The following is a 9,103-nucleotide window of genomic DNA, read 5'->3' as shown; positions in this document are numbered from 1 at the left end:
AGGAAAAGGGATTAAACACCTATCCAGTCTGTGAGGGGTGGACCCAGAGGCTCCGTGGACACAGTCCCGGGAATGGCCATGTATGGGCACAAACAAGGCACGAATATGGGCAGCGCCCTGGGAGTGGGAGTGAGGGCACTCTTGGCCGTACCTGGAGCCCTCTCCCTGGAAGATCCATGTGGCCTCGAGGGGCTCCGGGTGGGGCAGGACCAGCTTCCTCCTTCCAACCGCGTGGGAACAACTGTCAACGGGCGCCATGGAAGTGGGACCTGTCAGAATTCCTGTTCTCCTGGCCCAACGGTGGAAGTTGGACCTTCTACCTCCATCTCTTGGAGCATGTAGGGCTTGGGTTCCTGAGCAATTCGAAGGGAGAGGGAGCGCCCAGAGGAAAGTACACACTTCCTTCGAGTGTAGTAGATTGGGTCTGGATGGTTTGATTTTTGATTTTTTAAGGTTTTATTTATTTATTTGAGAGAGAGAGGGCATGAGCAGGGGGCGGGGCAGAGGGAGAGGGCCAGGCAGACTCTGTGCTGAGCGTGAAGCCCAACGCGGGGCTCGATCCCAGGACCCTGAGATCACGACCTGAGCTGAAGTCAGATGCTTCACCGACTGACTGAGCCACCCAGGCCACCTGGGTCTGGATGATTTTAGTTTAAATTGCAAAATCAAATAAGTGTGATAGTGTTTGCATCCTGACTTATGTTGCCAATTATAGTGTTTAGTGAAAGAAGAGCTTCTATTTATTGAGGATTCACTGTGTGTCAGGTACCGTACCAAACCCTCTATGTACATCATTCTATTCAATCTTTACAACAAGGCAGGTGTTTGTTTTTTGTTTTTTGTTTTTTTTTTTTAAAGATTTTATTTATTTATTTGAGAGTGAGAGAATGAGAGAGAGCACATGAGAGGGGGGAGGGTCAGAGGGAGAAGCAGACTACCTGCTGAGCAGGGAGCCCGATGTGGGACTCGATCCAGGGACTCCAGGATCATGACCTGAGCCGAAGGCAGTCGCCCAACCAACTGAGCCACCCAGGCGCCCTGTTTTTTTTTTAATCACCATTTTACACATGAAGGAACTGAGGCACAGAAAGGTTAACCAACTTGCCCAAAGTCACACAACCAGGGAAACTATGAATGGGGCTTCTAACCCCCATATCTCCCACTCCGAAGTTCTTCAACCACAGACCCCACCCTACAGCTGTGTCCAGGGGTTCCCTGCACCGGGGGAGGCTCAGGAGATAGGGGCCTAAGGGGAGGAGCCCTGGGGTGTGGAGGCCTGGGACCTGAGAGGGGGGTGGGGGGGCACTATTAGGTGCCTGTCCCCCACAGCAGCTGGATCCCATTGTAGTGTGGAGGGAAGTCTCTAGGAAGCCACCTTCTCCTGGGCTGCCAAGGAACAGGGTGACCACAGACAGTGAACCCTGGGGCCCCTTGAGTTTTCACTGCCCGCCCGGCAGGGTTTCACAAACCCGTTGACGTTGACAGGGCGGCCTGTGTGGAGAGGGCAGGAAGCCTGGGGGCTCTGTGGTCTGCCGGCATTGCTCAGAGTTTCCTGGGCTGAGCTCTTCCTGCCGGGCCAGCGCCCCTCTGTCCTGAGGCCTCCCTCGGCCCTGCCTAGCTCCGAGAGACAACTCCTACCGACTCCAGAACCTCTGAGGGACCAGGGAGGGCCCATCCTCTGGGTGCTGAGCCTTAGGGGAGCTCTGAGATTTTGGTGATTACCTTAGAGTGTCTGACGTTTCCTGGGGACCCGCAGGGACAGTGCTACTAAGCTCCACCCTTAGCTCCAACACTGACTGGGGCTGCAACCTCAGGCAGGTGTCTTAGCTCCCTGAGGCCCCTTCCTTTAGTGGCTCACGGGGCAGTGTGAAGTGCTCTGCAAGAGTTGGTGGCCCTAGCAGGGCTGTGGTCTGACCTTAGGCCTTCCCCCCATCAGTCCTCCCTTCTGAAAACTCGGCCACTGCTGAACCCCCAGATTCCCGCAGAAAAGGGGAAAAACATTACACATAGAGGCTAGTGGGAGCAAAGACATGGCGTGCACACACACACACACACACACTGAAGCCTTTGTGCCAAGAACTGTTCTAAACATTTTACATATATTAACTTATATTACATATATGTACATATATTATATATATATAAACTCATATTAACTCATTTACCTCTCTTAGCACCCCTATGAAGTAGGTATTAGTTTGCCCTCATTTTATAGATGAGACAGGTACAGAGAGGTAAAATGACTTGCTTAAGTTCACACAGCTAGAAGTGGGGACCCAAGCAGTCTGGGATGAGAGCCTAACTGGAAGCAAGGCTGGTGGGCCTAGAAAGGATGGGAGAGGTACTAGGACTGGCCACATCTGCCTTGTCCACTGCTAGGGGCCAGGGCCTAGTATAGAACCTGGTACATAGATTCCTGAAACATGAGCTCTGCAGAAGGTAGGGCCAGCTTGCTGGTCTGGGGATGCTAAAATTTTGCACAACAGGGAGATGCTGGAGGTGCTGGGTGGGGGGGCAGTATGGGCCTAGGGATGAAGCTTCTTACACTGCCTTGTCTCCTCTCTAACTTGAGATCTGGCCCCTGTCCAGGCCTGTCCTAGAGTAGTAGGCTCCTTCTCAATGGGGCTGCTGAACCCCCCTGGGCTGGAGGGTCCACCGAGTGGGCCGGTGGAGAGTTTTAAATAGTTCCTCAAGGCCCCTCTGGCCCCCTCCCGTTAGACCCAGTCTCTCCTCACTCCGCACACTAGCATCCTTCCCCTCCTGTGGAATGTTCTTAGCTTGCCCAGAGTCAAGGTCTAGGGAGGGCGGGGGCTCTGCGGGGAGGCTCCACACAGGCTTGCAGGAGAGCGTTTGCTGCCAGCAGAGGCTGCTGAGAGACCGGACTGTGTGCTGGGCTGGAGAGCCGGGGTCTGATGAGAAAGGAAGTTTCCGTCCTCTGTGGCACTCAGACCCCACCAGGAATGTGGCTCTGGGCCAGGATCCCTCTGGGCAAGAAAGGATGACTCGGCAGAAACAGCATCCTGACCCCACAGGATAACGGAGCCGCTGCGCTGGGGGTGGGTGCCAAGTGGCAGGGCTGGTGAATTCATGACCCTCCGCCTCAGCCTTGTCTGTCCGGTTCCCGCCCTCCCTAGTGGTCCTTCTCTGGGCTGAGGTTTTAAGACTCTCAGAGGAGCAACTTTCAGATGGATTAGGGAGGCACCCCACCCTGGCTAGCTCCTCGCCATTCCAGGGGGAGGAAGCAGCCTGCTATTAAGGCCCGGGGGAGCCTCTGGCCAAGGGCAGAAGTGCCTGCAGGCTTCAGGGCGGGGGGCACCGGGCAGTGGAGGTTGCCGGGTTGGGCACTGGGGAATTCCAGCCTGAGGGAGCCAGTTGGAAGCACATGTGTTTAGACAGGCACAGAAACCCACAAAGCTGTTTCTCCACTCCTTGAGCCCCCCTTCTGAAAAATTAAGGATTTGTTACCAGGAACCCTGGGAAATGTGTCCTGTCGTCACTGGACGCCCTCCTGACCCTGGCTGGTCACCACCAGGGACTACAATGGCACTCCAGCTGGCACCAGCCGCCTGCCCACCTGCACCCCAGGTCCTGAGCAGGAGTGGGGGCTGGCGGTGGTGAGAATCATGGCAGGGAGCCCATGATGATATCGCAAGAGCTGTGACCATGGCTGCCATCAAGGGTCTCCCACACACCCTGCGGACCACGTTTAACTGTCTAATCTCGTGCATTCCTCGTAACAACCCCATAAAGGGGTCTGCCTCCTGACTTACTAGCTGCCTGACCTTGACACCTCGCTTTGTCTCTCTGGACCTCGGCTCCTTCACCTGTTAAACGAGAGGGAAGAACACCACAACGTGCCCTCCACTACCTGCCCCAGCGAGGTAAAATGTCACCATTCGGCCACTGTGGTCAGGGGCCTGGCCAGAGAGAAAGCATAGGGGGGCTGATGGGGGATTGGGAGGGGAGGAGGTGCGGGGTGGCAGGAAGGGATTTGTCAGGCTGGTATCATGCTACTTTGCATTAATGCACCTGCCTGATAGAGATCCCCTGGGGCTGACCCTGGAGCCTTTCTCCAGTGAGGACCCAGGGCAGAATGACCGCATCTTCCCAGGAAAACTGCACGGGCAGAACAGTTCTAGGTGCCACATGACAATCGGTTTCTCTCAAGTGCCCTTTTTGTGGACTTCCTGTGATGGAACCTGTCCTGTTCTAACCTGGGCTTCTGTTAGTTGCCTGGTTCCTGTTACCCCAGCAACAGAGCAAAAGTGGAGGCGGCTGCAAGCGACTGCATGAAATCACTTCATCAATTGTTACACAGGCACTGCGTCACCAAGGGGTGGTTACAGCTGTGTTAGACGTAGGGGCTTTCTGCTATTAAATGTGGCTGAGATTGCTGTAAACATGCATGGGATAGGTGAAAAACAGGCCTCCAACCGACACATCTTGGTTGATGAAAGAACTTTTGGAATCATGAGGACTTTATATTATATCCCTTACAGTTTTCTTTTTTTTTTTTAATTTTTTTTTTTTAAGATTTTATTTATTTGCGAGAGAGAGAATGAGAGACAGAGAGCATGAGAGGGAGGAGGGTCAGAGGGAGAAGCAGACTCCCTGCTGAGCAGGGAGCCCGATGCGGGACTCGATCCCGGGACTCCAGGATCACTACCTGAGCCGAAGGCAGTCGCTTAACCAACTGAGCCACCCAGGCGCCCCTCCCTTACAGTTTTCATGGATAACTGTATTTTGTTATATTTAAAACCTTGGCAAGCCAGACAGTTACATAGGATGTGCATGGCCAGGCTACCCCCAGCCGTCCCATTCCTTGGCTCTTTATAGGGATTTATCAATAACAGCATATCCGTTCTGTTTGGGCTGTTATTATGGCTCCCTCCTGGAACATCCTGTAGTGGTTATTTTTTGGAAACATCATTTGGTTCATAATCTCTTAGCAACAGAACTTTGAGGGCTAACGGCTGATGCACACTCCCAGCAAGATGATTGTGACTCGTGGGCAAGCAAACCCACAGCAGCCGAGTCAGAGCACCCTCTGATTATGGGTTTAATTGTTTTAAGTCATCGAACGTCACCAGCACCCACCATGGGCTGAGCTTGCTTTGTTGTACGCCTGAAACCATTTGCTGTACCAGCCACACACCCAGGACCTGGGGGGAGCTTTCGGTCACCGGGTGCCCAAGGCTGTCACAGCCCATCCTCTCCTGGGTACAGGTCCCGGAACATGGGTCTGACTGGGAGAGGAAGAAGGCAGGAGCAGTGGCCTTGGGCTCTGTCCACGCCTGCATATCATGTCCTTACAACTGACTTGTGCGGTGGCGTTAGGACTGTCCTGCCTTCCGTGTGATAGCTGGAGAAGCGGCAGCTGAGGCAGTGAAGGATCTGGCCACATTCGCAGGCCTGCCTGAGCCCCCTCCCCCCCCTTTCTTTCTTTTCTTTCTTTTTTCTTTTCTTCTTTTTTCACCCCAATAGTTAATTTTGTTTGTTCAAGGGCTCATACTGCAAGCATTAAACCAAGCGTGGGCTTTGATTCTGTGAGCCCAAATTCACATATCTAGGAAGATAAAAAGCAAACTATAATCCATGTACATGGTTAAAAACTAGAGACTCATGGTTAACTACTTTGGAGTTTTTAAATTTCTGTAGCCTAGAACCCAGAAGTCACAGATCTTTTAGGCCCTTCTGGATGTCCCCCAGGGTATCTGCACTTTTCTTGAGTTGAGCAACTTGGTCAGCCTTCAGCTTCTGGTTGATAATGCTGGTTAACCCCTGAGCACTCAGGATACGTGGAAGGCTCAGGAAGACTTCGTTCTCAATGCCATGAATTCCCTTCACCATCCCTGACATGGAATGAATCCTGGATAGATTTTCAACATGGATTCAATGAGATCAGCTACGCTTACCCAATAGCCCAGCAGGTATATCCTTCTGGCTTGATGGCTCTACCCTTCCGGTCACCATCTTATGTACTTCCTTCTAATTTTCATTACCACGGTCCCTTCCCGTTTCTGGATTCAGTTCCTAGAAAGAAACACCTGCCACATTCACTCCACTCCATAGAGCCTCACTTGAGACACTAGGTTCTCCCCAAACTCGGCAGCTGCTGGGATGAATGCCAAGTTTTTCAGCCATAAGATGGTGAAATCTAGCAGATTCCAGATTACACTCACTTCCCATCACATGGTGCTCAGGGAATCCGATTAGTTTCCAGGTAACATATGTGAGAATGTGAGAATCCACTGGGCTGGGAAATATAATTATGATGCAACTGGGACTGTACTTGATGATCTGGAGAATAATGAATTTGAAGACATTAACATTCCTCTGCTCCAGATTGAGACGACTCTCTTCCTCTTGCTGGCAGACTCCTGCATTTTCCATCACAATCTTAGAATTGGCAGTCACAGAGTAATCTTTATCTGCCACAGTTTTTGGCGTCTGAAGAAGTGAGCTCCCGCCTGAGATGCCTCATTTCTCTTTGGAGTTTATCTTCCAAAACATCCACAAGGGCAAGTTCGTCAGCCAGAGAGGTTCCCAGAATGCCGATGGCACGTGCCATACCAACTTATCCAACACCTGCTACAATGATTTTATTGTTTAGGACAATTGCCTCTTCTTCTGGCTACCATGTATTACTATGAGTCAGGATCTTCACTGATATGCCCTTATTTACTCCTTAAAAATCTTATAAGGTCATGATATTATTTTCCTCATCTACAGATCAGGAAATTGGGGGTCAGAGTAATTGAATGACTTGCTGCAAGTCACAGAAGCAGGTTCTGTTTGTGACACCCACAGTCACACTCCTCCCCTCCCCCAGCCCTATTACTCATGAGCAGAGGTGGATTACTGAGAAACTCCTGAAGCTCTGCTCTGGGCCCCCTCACTCACACCATCCCGTGCAAGGCCCTAGAAATTGATTCAGATTGTCACGTATCTTTGTGCCATTTGCAAAAATAAGATATTTTAATACTTTGTCTAAAGGAGACCCCCCTCAGATTCCACAGAATCTGGATGCACCCTTCTCATAAGTGTAGACTTTGAATATCCTAGCTAAAAATTTAACTCCCCTTTCTCTCCCTTTCCCCACTCTATTTGTTCTCCTTAGCCCTGTCACTAACACACCACGTACTTTTTGCTTGCATCTTATTTATTGCACAGTTCTTGCACCACTCACCATGGTTTTTTGTGTGTTTTTTTTTTTTAAGATTTTATTTATTTGACAGAGAGAGCACAAGCAGGGGTGTGGCAGGCAGAGGGAGAGGGAGAAGCAGGTTCCCCCCATAGAGCAGGGAGCCCGATGTGGGGCTTGATCCCAGGACCCCGGGATCATGACCTGAGCCGAAGGCAGATGTTTAACTGACTGAGCCACCCAGGCGCCCCTCACCATGTGTTTTGAATGAACGAATGAACACAGCCCTTGCCCTTATGCTTAAGTGGTCCTGAGCAAGGTGATTTGCTCAAAGGCCCCCACTTACAAATCCGACCCCCTTTCTCTTGCTCTGAGCTGCCTTTGAACTTGGTCATGCCTAGATTTCCTCTGGCTCTGACATTACAGTTTACTCACAGACCAGACATCATCTCACTGGTGTTTCATCCCTGACTTCTCTCTCAGTGAGTTCCCTTGCCCCCTAAGTCCTATCAACCACCTCCCAAATGTCTCTCAAACTTGATCACCCTGTTTATCGCCACAGCCCCCACCATGGATGGGGTCTCCATCAGCTCCCCCGCTGCTCCCTGCCCCCCGTCTGCTCCCCACACCGCTTCCAGAGGCTGAGTCTCCGGCTGGAATTACCCTGTGAATTCTCATTTCTTAGAGATCATATCTGACCCATAGCTTGACCCACAAGGCTCACATTGACTTGTTTTTTCTTCCAGTTTCTCAAACGCACCATCCCCCTGACTAGGAGTCTTGGCACGTGCTCTGCCCACTTCTGTGTTGCCAGAACAGTCTTCCCCTCCTCCTTCTCTACCATCCTACTTAATTTTTACTCACCCTTCTGGTCAAGCATCACTTCCTCAGGGCTACCTTCCACGTCCGCCCACACTGGGTCGGAGTCCTGTGAGTTGTTTTTACAGCTTCCTGTGTATCTCTGCCTAGAACGTATTTCACCTGCCATTAAATAACCAGTTGTATCATCTTGGAGGCTTCATCTGGAGTTGTGACCCGTCCCTCCAGCTTCCTCTCCAGTCAAAGACAGAAGTTCCCAGAGGTCAGAGACCATGTCTGCCTTGCCCTCTGCTCTATCTTTGTTTTGTTTGTTTGGCGAAGGAATAAAGACATTCATTCCTTTCTCATGTAACCCTTGAGGCGAGTTTTTCTTATCAGCCAGCAGCAGTGTCCCCCCTGGTCTTTAGGGACCTGGGTTCCTCCCATTCTATGGCTCTGTCATCCCTAGGAGCTGTCATCTGCATAGTTGAGGCTAGGTCATTGCCACCTCTGGCTTGGAGCCTGCAGGAAGGGGTGGGGGAGTTTTCTAGGTCTTAGTTTGGTTCCAGTGATCTATTACTGCATAACAAACCACCCTGACATTTAGTGCTATAAGACATTAACCATTTCATTATCCTCACAGATTCCATGTGTCGGCGAGGAATGCTGGGGAATTTGGACAGAACACCGGGAGGGTGGCTTGTCTCTCTGCTCTACAGGCTGGGGCCTCAGCTAAGACTCCAATGACTGAGGGTGACTCAGATTGTTGGTGGTTGAATGATCTGGAGGCATCTTCACTTACCCGGTGCTTGACTGGAAGACTAGGCTCGGCCAGGCTTGTACCAGGACACCTCTCCAGTTCTGTGGCCTCAGGGGAGTTAGACTGCTTTATGGAGGCTCAGGGCTCTAAGAGCAAGAGTTCTTGGAGAACTAGATAGAAACCTCTACACCCTAGCCTTAGAAGTCACATTATAGTTGAAGACTGCCCAGGTTCAAGTGGAGCGGTCATAGATCCCCCTACCTCTTAACAAAGAGGGTTGAAGAATTTGTGTCATATATATATATACATATATATATATTTTAAGATTTTATTTATTTATTGGAGAGAGACAGAAATAGTGAGAGAGAGCAGAAGCAGGGAGGAGAGGGAGAAGCAGACTT

The 9,103-nt window shown here is 51.0% G+C and overlaps 1 pseudogene; it reads right to left on the bottom strand.

Annotated features, from left to right (window-relative positions):
- Window positions 1–5,673: 5,673 nt before the first annotated feature.
- LOC123860286 (L-lactate dehydrogenase B chain-like) lies at window positions 5,674–8,592 on the bottom strand (annotated as a pseudogene).
- Between the last annotated feature and the right edge of the window lie 511 nt (window positions 8,593–9,103).

This window comes from Mirounga angustirostris, unplaced genomic scaffold, assembly GCF_029215605.1.
Source record: "Mirounga angustirostris isolate CCGP_5_RB_7025 unplaced genomic scaffold, mMirAng1.0.hap1 SCAF_4, whole genome shotgun sequence".
Lineage (NCBI taxonomy): Eukaryota > Metazoa > Chordata > Mammalia > Carnivora > Phocidae > Mirounga > Mirounga angustirostris.
Note: the sequence above shows the minus strand (reverse complement) of the source record. Positions and strands in the feature narration are given on the sequence as shown.